This window comes from Mustela erminea, chromosome 9 (assembly GCF_009829155.1).
Source record: "Mustela erminea isolate mMusErm1 chromosome 9, mMusErm1.Pri, whole genome shotgun sequence".
NCBI lineage: Eukaryota > Metazoa > Chordata > Mammalia > Carnivora > Mustelidae > Mustela > Mustela erminea.
The window spans coordinates 55,260,831-55,273,349 of NC_045622.1; the positions used below are offsets into that span (position 1 = coordinate 55,260,831).

General features: G+C 43.3%; 1 protein-coding gene across 2 annotated transcripts in view; it reads right to left on the reverse strand.

The window, feature by feature from the left end:
* The window catches only part of POLD3 (DNA polymerase delta 3, accessory subunit), a 121,561-nt gene extending 120,220 nt beyond the window's left edge, over positions 1-1,341 (reverse strand). For both annotated transcript variants that reach the window (XM_032357823.1, XM_032357824.1), the window contains exon 1: positions 1,196-1,341. The gene's annotated coding sequence lies outside the window, so the exon portion shown is untranslated. The remainder of the gene's footprint in view (positions 1-1,195) is intronic.
* Between the last annotated feature and the right edge of the window lie 11,178 nt (positions 1,342-12,519).

The window sequence follows — 12,519 nt, forward strand, 5'->3', positions numbered from 1 at the left end:
AAAATCCTCGCATGTTTAATCTCCTCTTGGCTCTGCTTCTTGGAAGACCTGCATTAACACATCTGTGTAAAAGCACAAATTTTTTAAAGAACTCTGGACTCCATTCTGGATGAATTCACAACAGCTGGGATACCTTTAGTATGGTCTATTGAGACAAAATAAAATTTGGAGTTTGGGGTGGTTGGTCTAGAGTTACAGAGAAAGTGGAGAAGGGATGGGTTAACAAACACGTGTAATTATTTTGGGCTGCGGAGTTTTAGGACATTTTCATGTTTGGAGAGGTCCCATCTTATGAGATACACAGAGTCAGCTTCCCATTATAGAAACTGAAAATGCCAAACTCACTTGCCCAGAAACCCCTGCAACTAAAGCATGGCACATGACCCAAACCTGGCCAGTCAGATGGACCTGCCTTAGGCCAACCTTGAACTAGAAGCTAGTGAGGCAAAGAAGCAGGGGTGTGCAGAATCAGTGTGAGCCATGGCTGGCAGCAGAGGCAGCAGCTGAAGTGGCAGAGTCCAGAATCTGGCATTAGTCATCTTGATGTGCAGGCAGTGGAACCCACTCCCTGCAACAGTGGCTGTCATGTTTACTGGGCCAGGTCTATATGGTGAATTGGGGAGTTCATCCTGGGGTGAAAGCTTCTCTGGCCCTCCAGGAAATTGTGAGCAACCTAACATCCCTTCAACAATTTCTTTTCTGTTTTTTTGTTTTAAAGATTTATTTATTTTTATTTTAGAGTGCCCTAAAATATGCATGAGCAAAGTGGGGGGAAGGGCAGAGGGAAAGGGAGAGAGAAAATTTCAAGCAGACTCCTCACTGAGTGGGGAGCCCAACATGGAGCTCAATCCCAGGACCCTGAGACCATGACCCGTGCTGAAATCAAAGCCAGAGGCTGAACCAACAGAGCCACCCAGGTGCCTTTCCTTTTCTATTTAAATAAGACAGAATGTGGTTCCTGTTTACAGCAAAGAATCCTTTTTATAAAGGTAAGAAGAAATGCGACCTATCACCAGCCTCTGTGGACGAGGATGGAGAAGGATAATAGGACAGTGTGATATGACGTGAAAATCCTTAAGCTCTGCAGCCAAGGGACTTAATCTGTATCCTAGCCCTTCCCTTACGCATCAGTTAGCGCAGGCTGCTGTAACAAAAAATGTAGACTGGCGGGTTTAAAAAAACCTTGACTTCTCACAGTTCTGGAAGCTGAGCGGTCCAATGAGAGCCTCTTTCTGGTTTGCAGACCTCTTTCTGGTTTGCAGATTGCCACCTTCTTGTGGCATTCTCACACGACACAGAGAGAGAGAGAGAGTTCTAGTCTCTTCTTGTCAGGGTACTAATCCTTCCTGAGAAGCTTCACTCTTATGATCTCATCTAAACCTATTTACCTCCCAAAGGCTCCACCTCCAAATGCCTTCACTATGGGGATTAGGATTTCAACATATGAACTGGTTGGGGGGACAAATTGAGTCCATAGCAACCTATTATTAGCCAAGCTCTTTCTGAGCTTCAGTTATCTTACCTATAAAATAGGGATACTGAGTTTTCCCTCCCTCGGAGGGATGCTGTAAAGATTACATGAGAAAATAGGTATGAAAATGCCCTGCAAATATAAAATGAACTTTATGAATGCTTATAAATTCTCTTAACAGTGCTTAACACAAGGTAGGGCAAACAGAAGGTCTCTTTAAATGTTTGAAGTAAGGGGGTGCCTGGGTGGCTAAGTCAGTTAAGCTTCTGACTATTGATTTCAGCTCAGGTCAGGATCTCAGGGCCCTGAGATTGACCCCCTGCCTTGAGCCCCGCCTAGGGCTCCCAGCTCAGCGGGGAGTCTCCTTGAGGATTCTCTTCTTCTCCCTGTCCCTCCACCCCTCCACCCACTCCACACTGGGGTGTGCTCTCTCTCTAAAATAAACAAACAAATAAATAAATCTTTAAAAAGAATGTGTTAGGTAAGAGAAAAGGATAGTAATTACTATAGGAGCAATCACAGTGTGCCAGCCCCTTGGAGAAATCCTTCCTCAGCATTGCCTCCCCAATAGCTCAACGTGACCAGCCTTCCTGGTTTGTCTGGGTGGGACACCACAGGTTTACCACTGAAAGACCCACACGGGAATCTCCTGAGACACAGGTTTGAGTACCATGCCCATTTTACACATTAGGAAACTGAGGCTTGGAGAGACTGTCCCAACATGCCCCAAATCACATTTAGTAAATGGCAAAGTCAAAGTTGAACCCAGATCTGTCCAGAGGAAACATGGGAGGAGAAAGATCTTCAAAGTGGATCAAAACCATGCCCTGTAGCGGCGTGACTCCAGCTCAAGCCCAGTCTGGTCTTAGAGGCTGGTGTTGGGAGGTTTCCCAGAGAAGGCCCAAAAATGGATGAGCCTAAGGTCACCTGTTCCTTCAGGGCAGTCCCTGGCAGGTCTTTGTTTTGCTTTTACTTCATAGGAACTCTTCTGTTTCTATAGAGTAATTAAGCCCTGAAGCCTTATCCTGTTTATATTTTGATTTTGTGTTTTGTTTTGCTTGTCAATGAAAGAACAGTCAACCTCGTTAATCCAAACCACTTGACCCCTTAAAGCAGGTGTTTTTGGGTCTTAAGCAATAGCATTACTATAAATACTGATACAGAGGTGGGGATTTCTGTGCCCAGCCAGGGTCAGAAGCAAAGTATTTCTCAGATAATGGTGGGTAAATTTTGCTTGGGGTGCAGAGGAAGGATGGTCAGGAGGAAGGAAAGCCTGGTTAAGCTCAGGATCATACTTACGTTCTGCTCAGATACTTCTGTAGTTACCCCACTTTACCTCCCATCGATTCATCCTATGCCGTGCCCTTGGATCTAGAGTTAGGAGGCCGGCACAAAGTCCCATCTCTGCCACTAGTGAAGTGTGTGACCTGGACCATCTCCTCCCTCTCTGCACTTCTCTGAGCTTCCCTTTCTGGGCATTCTCATCTGTCAAGTGAGGGAATCAGATTAGCAAATGAGGTGCTTTCCTAGGGGTCCTTGTGGTGTTGACACTTTAGGACACTGTAATGACACACATAATTGAACTGCTTTGGAAGGCAGGCTCTGGACTGGTGCTGTGTGTAGATATGAACATGTGTGTGTATGTGTGTGTGAGAGTTGGAGTGTGAATGAGGATGTTTGACTGGGAATCTGCATGTGGGTTGTTCTCGAAAAACATATACTCAGGGCTTGCTTGAAATTCTAGCTCTGAAAAAAAAATCTTAAAAAAAAAATGGGGTGCCTGGGTGTCTCAGTGGGTTAAAGCCTCTACCTTCGGCTCAGGTCATGATCCCAGGGTCCTGGGATCGAGCCCCACATTGGGCTCTCTCCTCCACAGGGAGCCTGCTTCCTCCCCTCTCTCTGCCTGCCTCTCTGCTTACTTGTGATCTCTGTCAAATCAATCAATCAATAAATATTATTAAAAAGAAAGAAGTTCTAGCTCTGGTCAAATCCTTTCATCCCACTCCCACCTAACTCTCCTTAATCGCTTCTCCAGACTCAGCTCTCCCATATAGTGGAAGTAAAAGCATTTTTTTTCTGGTAGACAGCTGTGGACCAGAAGGAGCACTAACTCAGGAGTCAGATTTGGGTTTGGATCCTGACTCCACCCTGTAGCTAGCTGGTAAGTAGCCTTCAGCAAAGTATTTACCTAAGCTTAAATTTCATCAGTGGTAACAAGGAGCGAACAATCCCTAGTTCAGCACAGTTAGAAGTCGGAATGACACAAGTATGTCAAGTACCTGGCTTAGACCCTAACACATGGGACACTCTCAACCAGGACCCACTGTGCAATTTGTGGGGCCCAGTGCAAAATGAAAACATGGGCTTCTTGTTCAGAAATTATCAAGAATTTGAAGAGTAACAGCAGAGTGTTAAACCAAGCATGAGGCACTTTTAAGCACAGGCCCTGGGTTCCTAAAAAGGTGATATCCTATCGATGTTAACTTTCCTTCAGGCAGGTTAGCTAAGCTGTTGGGAGAAGAGTGATGGATGGAAGGCAAGGTCACAGGTAAGGATTCCCAAATAACTCAGCAAGGAAAAATTGAGGATTAGAAATCACTTCCATGGGGCACCTGGGTGGCTCAGCGGGTTAAGCCTCTGTCTTCGGCTCAGGTCATGATCTCGGGGTCCTGGGATCGAGGCCCATATCGGGCTCTCTGCTCAGCAAGGAGCCTGCTTCCTCCTCTCTCTCTGCCTGCTTCTCTGCCTACTTGCGATCTCTGTCAAATAAATAAATAAATAATCTTAAAAAAAAAAAAAAAGGAAACCACTTCCATTCTCACCCACTCTCTGAAACTACCCTGGCCATGGGAAGGCATAGATGAAGGTCAGAGCAGGTGACTCACTTGCTTCCTTAACCACTGAGAATATTTTTCCCACTCTGAATTCAGCCTCCCTCCCTCCCAGAAACGGAGACTTAGCTTAGGATAAGACACCATGCATCCTTTCCCAGAGAGACAATCTTCATTTCTTATACCTCTTTTACGTCACCTAAGTCCTTCTGGATCCTCTGGAAAGGAACTAAGGGCCTGGGGCTCAATGACAAGGAAGGAGTTTCTGAGGGAGGTCACAGTCTGCTGGGCAGAAGGGACCCTCCAGACAAGAGTATTGCTGAACACTTGGAAGCTGGGAAGTCAGCCAGCGTTTCATCTTTTGTTTTTTCCTCCTGGGGCTTCCTGGATGGAAAGGGGTCATGGGGGACTTCCTGATCGCTACAAATAAACCTTTCCGTTGTCGTTGGTCAGGGAGCACTTCCAGTCCATACAGACCAGATTAATGGGCAGTAACAGAGAGGAACAGCAAGGCTGTCTTCAGAGAATGCTCAGCCTTAGTTCCATCAAAGGTCCCAGCAAGAGGAGGTTATACTCTGCTGGGGTAGAAAGGGTGGTCATTGGGGAGGCCAGGACTGACTGTCCATGGGACTGAGGGATGAGTGGGAAGTGGGTGGGGAGAAGCATGTGAAGGCTGGAAGGGCCCCCAGAGGCCATCTTGTTTGTTTTCTGCTGACTCCCAATGTCCAGAACAGTTCCAGGCATGCAGTAGAGGCTCAATGATCATTTACTGAATAAATGTGTGAATCCACTCCAGCATCATCATTTAACTGACCCAGGGAACAAAGGTCCAGAATGGAAAAGAAAGTTTCCCAAGGGCATAATAAGTCAGACTAGAGCTCAGAGTTCCTGAATCCCACACCCATGGTCTTTCTCCTGAATAGCCATCAGTACTTGGGGCAAAGGGTATATTCTCCTCTTTCCTTAAGCCAAGGGAGATAGAAGACTTCCAGAAAACCACTCAGAGAACTTGACACATGATTCTCGAGTTTGGGGATCATAAGACATAATTTGACACAAGTTTGAGGAACTTAGTGATGAGGGACTGATTGAAACCTGTGAGACAGGGGTTCCTGGGTAGCTCAGTTTGTTTAACAATCTACCTTCAGGGACACCTGGGTGGCTCAGTGGGTTAAGCCGCTGCCTTTGGCTCAGGTCATGATCCCAGGGCCCTGGGATTGAGTCCCACATTGGGCTCCTTGTTCAGCAGGGAGCCTGTTTCTCTCTCTGCCTCTGCCTGCCACTCTGCCTGCTTGCGCGTTTGTGCTCTCTCTCTCTCACTTTCTGTGACAAATAAGTAAAATCTTAAAAAAAAAAAAAAAAGACTCTACCTTCAACTCAGGTCATGATTCCAGGGTCTTGAGATTGAGCCTCACATTGGGCTCCCTGCTTGGTGGGGACTCTGCTTCTCCCTCTCCCTCTGCTCCTCCCTACTCCACTCATACTTTCTCTCTTTCAAATAAATATATATATATATATATATTTTTTTTTTTAAAGAAAGAAACTTGTAAAACAAGGAGAGAGATGATTGTGTTAGAGCTAACTGTTCTCCCTCTAGCTATGGGGCAAGACAGGTGTGTTCTAGGGACTGATGTGGACTTAGAAGAAGGGCATTGACTGGGATATTCTTAAGAGCTGCCTGCCCTCAAAGAATTGCATGGAGGGCACAGTGATCCCAGCAAAGAGGATGGACTGCTAGAAACTCAGGAGCTAACCTAGAGGAGAGGCCTTGCCTTGTTAAGGGAATTCCAGGTAGAAGCTCTAAGGGAGGATCTCCAAAAGATCTGCCAAAGCCTTCCAAATTTGTTTAGGACATCTGACCCACCCTAAACAGGTGACATCATATTGCAGTTGATGGCCTGTGTTCCTCATCTTCCTTCCTTGGAGCCAGAGATGGATATACCTTGAAACTAACAAAGCTTGTGTTTCAGGGTCCCTTTAGGCCCCTTTATAACTTTGGATTCTTTTTCTTAAGGAGTATATTTGTTTTCTATTGATGTGTAACAAATCACCCCAAATGTAGCAACTTAAAGCAACACAGATTTATTATCTCTGTTTCTATATGCTGGAAGTCTGCACATGGCATGATTCAGTTCTCTGTTCAGGATCTCACCAGGCTAAATTCAAAGTGTTGATTGTGGGCCTTAGGGTCCTCTTTCAAGCTCTGATTATTGCAGAATTCAGTTGCTTATGATTGTACGACTAAGGTCCCCATTTTCCCGCTGACTATCAGCTGGAGACCACTCTGAGACCCTAGAGGCCAGTCCCAACACTTTCCATGTGGCTCCCTGTCATTTACTGAATGTTTGTGTTTCCCTCCTCTCCTATGTTCAAGTCCTAACCTCCAGTGTGAGTAATGTTTGGAAATGGAGCCTCTGGGAGGTAAAATTAAGCTTAAGTAAGGTCATAAGTGTAGGACCCTAATCCAATAGGATTAGTGTCCTTACTAGAAGAGACATGAGAACACGCTCTCCCTTTCTCTCCATGCACATGCCCTGCAGGAAGGCCATGAGAGCACATAGAGAGGAAGTGGCCATCTGCAAGCTAAGAAGCTAACCATGCTGGAATCTTGATCTCAGACTTCCAGCCTCCAGATTAGTGAGGAAATAAATTTCTGTTGCTTAAGCGACCCAGTCTGTTGTATTTTGTCATGACAGCCTTAGTGGCTGTCCCCTATGCAGTTTCTGACACAAATGCTTGCTTCCTTCCAAACCAAACAAGGCGCATCTTTCTACTTGGTGTTCTCTCATTACCTGAGGACCAAAACAAAAAAATAAAAAACCTAATACGATCTGTCCAAGATTTCATTTAGTAATAAGGGAAGATCTATTCAGTAAACTGAACTTTAGAGAAACTTGGTGAGAGCAAATAAGGTTTTTCTGCCTGCAGAAGTGAGCAGTGTGAGATCAATTTGCTCAACAAACTAGTTATTCTAACATTATGACAGAGGAGACATGATATAATATGATATGATATAATACAATATAATATAATATAACAAATATACAGCACAACAATGACAACAAAAACATGTAATAGTTCAGAAAGTGCTCAGAGTAGAGAAAATCTGGATTGGAAGTTGGGAGATTGGGTTGTAGTCCTGATTCTTTATTGACCACTTTAGTCACAGTGTGGAATGTGTAAAAGATGAACAACCCACAGAGAAAAATGGGTAGATGATATGAATAGGTAATTCACAAAAGAGGTGATGCAAATGGACAGGAAACCTGGAAAGATGCTCAAACCCACTAGTTGTTAGGGAATGTTAACTTTTAAAAAATAGGATGCATTTCTGCAAAACATGATTGACAAAAATTATTTTAATTTTTGAGAACAGCTAGCTGTTGTTAGAGAGTAAGGAAATAAGACAGCATTACACATTGCTGGTGAACATATAACATTATACCATAATATCTTTGGAAAATATTCTAGAAGAATCTATTAAAATTTAAAATATATGTATTCTTTGGTCCAGTATCTCTCTCTTTTTTTAAAAAGATTTCATTCATTTATTTGAGAAAGAGACAGAGAGTGTGAGAAAGAGAAAAGTGAGCGGCAGTGGGAGATGGGGAGGGCAGAGGAAGAGGAAGAAGCAGGCTCCCCGCTGAGCAGGGAGCCCCATACAGGGCTCAATCCCAGGAGCCTGGGAACATGACCTGAGCCAAAGGCAGATGCTTAACCAATTGAGCCACGCAGGCACCCCTAGTATCTCTCTTTTAACACTCTGTATTACTGGAATAAAGGGGTGTGTATGTGTGTGTGTGTGTGTATCTGTAGGAATATTGTTCACAGGGGCAAAAACAAACAAAAAAAAACTGGATATAAACTGAATGTCCAAAGAAGAAAAAGGAGTACATTTTTGTGCAGTTACATTATATTATGGAATATGATCTAGCTATGTAAAATATGAGGTAAATTTAAGGTCACCTGGGCAGCTCAGTTGGTTGAACATCCAACTCTTGGTTGGGTCTGGTCATTATCTCATGGGTCATGGGATTAAGCTCTGTGTGGGACTCCATGTTCAGCAGGGAGTTTTCTGGAAGATTCTCTCTGCCCCTCCCCCTGCCTGTACTCCACTCTCTCTAAAATAAATAAATAAATCCTTTAAAAATAATAAATAAAATATGAGTTAAATGTATATCTCCTGACCAGGAAGAATGAATATGAAACATTAAGTGAAGAAGCAAGTTTCATAGTAGTGTGTACTACATGTAACTGCTTTTGTTAAGAATAAAATCCTTTTTTTTTTTTTTAGGTTTTTATATTTGTATTATCAAGAAGAAAGGTGTAGGAAGTTATACAGCACAGTGTTAATATTGATAATTAGGGGTGGGGTGGAAGATGGTAGGGAGGGAAGGTGAAGGTATTAGTGGGAAATACGGGGAATTATTAACACGTGTTTATATGTTAATTCTCCCATTGTTTAACATATTATAAAGAGTATATATTACATTTCTTAGTTTTAAAAAATTATGTTTAGGGGCACCTTCCTGGTTCAGTCAGTGGAGCATGCAATTCATGATCTCAGGGTTGTGGCTTTGAGCCCTGAATTAGGTGTATACATTACTTAAAAATAAAATCTTAAAAAAAACCAGTATGTTCAGGGGTGCCTGGGTGACTCAGTCATTAAGCATCCGACTCTTGATTTCAGCTTAGGTCGTGATGTCAGGGTTGTGAGATTGAGCCCTACATTGGGCTTCTGTGCTGGTCATGGAGCCTGCTTAATGTTCTCTCCCTCTCTCTCCCTTTGTCCCTCCCCTACTAAAAGAAACAAAAGCAGGCAACAGAAAATGCCTATGAGAAGCTCTACTTAGATGTCAGATTTAATAGACAAAGACTTCAAAGTAGGGGCGCCTGGGTGGCTCAGTGGGTTAAGCCACTGCTTTTGGCTCAGGTCGTGATCCCAGGGTCCTGGGATCGAGTCCCGCATCAGGCTCTCTGCTCAGCGGGGAGCCTGCTTCCTCCTCTCTCTGCCTGCCTCTCTGCCTACTTGTGATCTCTCTCTGTCAAATAAATAAATAAATTCTTTAAAAAAAAAAAAAAGACTTCAAAGTAGCCATTATGTTTTATGCATTCAACATTCAGTATTCAAATTTCAAAGAACCCAAAGAAAAGAGCTGAAAGAATTTTTTGCTAGCAGGGCTGCCTTAAAAGAAAAGCTGAAAGAAGTTCTTCAGCCTGAAAGTAACTTACCTAGCATGGTAATTCAAATCCAAATGAAAAGACAAAGAACACTGGTAAAGGTAATTATGTTATCTTTTATAATGATAAAAGACAATATAAGTGCATAATTCTCTATTAACTGATTTTAAAAGCAATTGTATAAAGCAACATATATATTTCTTAGAGATAACATAAAAGCTGAAAGAACAAAAGAGAAAACAATTGGGGCATCATCAAAATTTAAAACTTCGGAGCTTCAAAAGATATAAAGAAAGTGAAAAGGGGCACCTGGCTGGCTCAGTTGGTAAAGCATATGACTCATGATCTCAGGGTCATTAATTTGAGCCCTGTGTTGGGCAGCACAGAGATTACTTAAAAAAAAAAAAAAAAACCAACTGAAAAGAAAGCATACAAAATGGATGCATCAGATAATTCCTTCCATGTTTTTGATTCTTTAAGTACTGTTCTTACTTATTTTTTTTTTAAGATTTTATTTATTTATTTGACAGAGAGAAATCACAAGTAGATGGAGAGGCAGGCAGAGAGAGAGAGGGAGGAGGAAGCAGGCTCCCAGCTGAGCAGAGAGCCCGATGCGGGACTCGATCCCAGGCCCTGAGACCATGACCCGAGCCGAAGGCAGCGGCTTAACCCACTGAACCACCCAGGGGTCCTAACTCCTCTCAAGGGCAGAAAGTATGTCTTAGTCATTTTAGCATGGTTCAGGGGTTACTTTGATTAATACTTTTGGTAGTAAAGCTAGTCTGAGCACACCACTGTGGGGAAAGGAGATTTGAATAGGGGAAGGGTTTACACATGGACTTGGGAGAATTTGCCAAGCCCTATTGTAATCTCCTGTGGGAGCCAGACGGGAGGTACCCTGAAGCGGGCTATGGCTCCATCAGTGCTAATGGATTATTTAAAAAAAAAAAACAAAAAACAAAAAAAACCAACCAATCTCACAGGCTAAGGAGTCTTTCTTTCCTGATAACAATCTGTCCATTTAAGTTTCTGGTAAAATGCTCTGCAAAGTCCAGACAGGAACAAGAGCACTGGCCCTGGGCTCCTGGGAGCAGTATGGGATGTGGGAGCCCTGGGAGCTCTGACAGCAGGTATATCCTAGCTTCTTAGAGCTGTCATATCTGCAAGATCCCCCAACGAGCATGGCACCACTTAGGCAGGTTTAGGAAATGAAGGAATGAAACTTCAAGAGAAAACAAAATCATTCAGGGCCAGAAATAGAATGTGTCAAAGAAGTTTTTCTAGTAGGAATACATCAACCTGTATGAGAAAACATCAGGAGAAAATATCACAGTCAACTTCAGGTTTTTATAGCCTGTGGCCAGTGGTGCTGGCAAAATGTTTAACCAATCTCTGAAAAAAAAAAAAAAAAGCAAGTTTGCAGATTTCCATGGTGTAAATACTCCTCAATGGCCAGTTACAAACTAAAACATGAACACAAGAAGCTGAGAGCCAGTTCACTGCTGCTTGTACTGTATAAAGTGTTTCAATGCTGGAGCACAGGTGTGTGGTCACATTATTTTTCTTTTCTTACTTTATACTTCCCCAGACACTCCCAAACTTTGCACCTTGATCTGTTTAGTCTCCAGCCTTTTACCCAATGCTTAACTCCCCGTGCCTTTTTTAAATTTTTAATTAACATAGAATGTATTATTTGTTTCAGGGGCACAGGTCTGTGATTCAGCAGTCTTACACAATTTGCATTGCTCACCATAGCTCATACCCTCCCCAGTGTCCATCATCCAGGCACCCCATTCCTCCCATCACCTTCCCCTCCAGCAACCCTCAGTATGTTTCCTGAGATTAAGAGTCTCCTACGGTTTGTCTCCCCAGTTTCATCTTGTTTCATTTTTCCTTTGTCTCCCCAGTTTCGTCTTGTTTCATTTTTCCCTCCCTTCCCCTATGATTCTCTGTCTTGTTTCTCAAATACCTCATACCACTGAGATCACTCCCCATACCTTTTTAACCTTTTTTTTTTTTAAGATTTTATTTATTTATTTGACAGAGACACAGCAAGAGAGGAAACACAAGTAGGAGGAGTGAGAGAGGGAGAAGCAGGCTTCCCGCAGAACAGGGATCCCGACGCGGGGCTCGATCCCAAGACCCTGGGATCATGCTCTGAGCTGAAGGCAGATGCTTCACGACTGAGCCACCCAGGCGCCCCACTCCCCCTACCTTTTAAGACAGTTCAGGAATCACCTCCTTTGAAAGAAGCCAAAATTGGACTATCCCAACTGGATTAAGTGTCTCCCCTTGCATTCCCACAATCCCCTGCAGTTCCTTTCATCAGGGAATTTATCACACCTGCACCATTTTGTTTGCTCACCAACCTTTCCAGCCTCTCCCTTCATGCCTGCCAGGTAGTCCTGGTGGGAACTGCCCACTACAATATACCTTCTCCTTAGTTAGTTCAGGGGCTACAACCCACTTTAGAGGAATCTGATCCTGCCATAGGAGATTTTGAACCCGAGTTGCAGAGTTAAGGCTGTGAGGTATGAGATGGGAATTTTGTTCATCAGGGGAAAGGTACTCTGAGAAAATAAATCCAGTATGCAAAGTAAACCAGGAATGGATGGATGGTTACATGACACATTTATAGCAAAATAGAACCATGGTAAAATCTAAGCGGTGGTGTACCTGTGTAAAGACCTTTCAACTTTTCTGTTTATTGAATTTTTTTTTTAAATATAAATTCTGTGCCCAGTGTGGAGCTTGAATTCATGACCCGGAGATTAAGAATCTCATACTCCACTGACTGACCCAGCCAGGCACCCCTGAAATTTTTTATAATAAATGATAGAAGAAGGGAGGAAGAAATAGACAAGTGCCAGAGAGTGAGAGAATCCTGAGGAGATTCCAACCCCTGGGTCCAGTTATCTTAAAAGATCCAGCTGCTTTCTTGCCCTGCTCATGATTATATTGGAAAAAAAATTCCCTTTATATTCTGCTCGGTCTAATTAGAATTCTGTCACTTACGATCAAGGAAATCCTAACTTA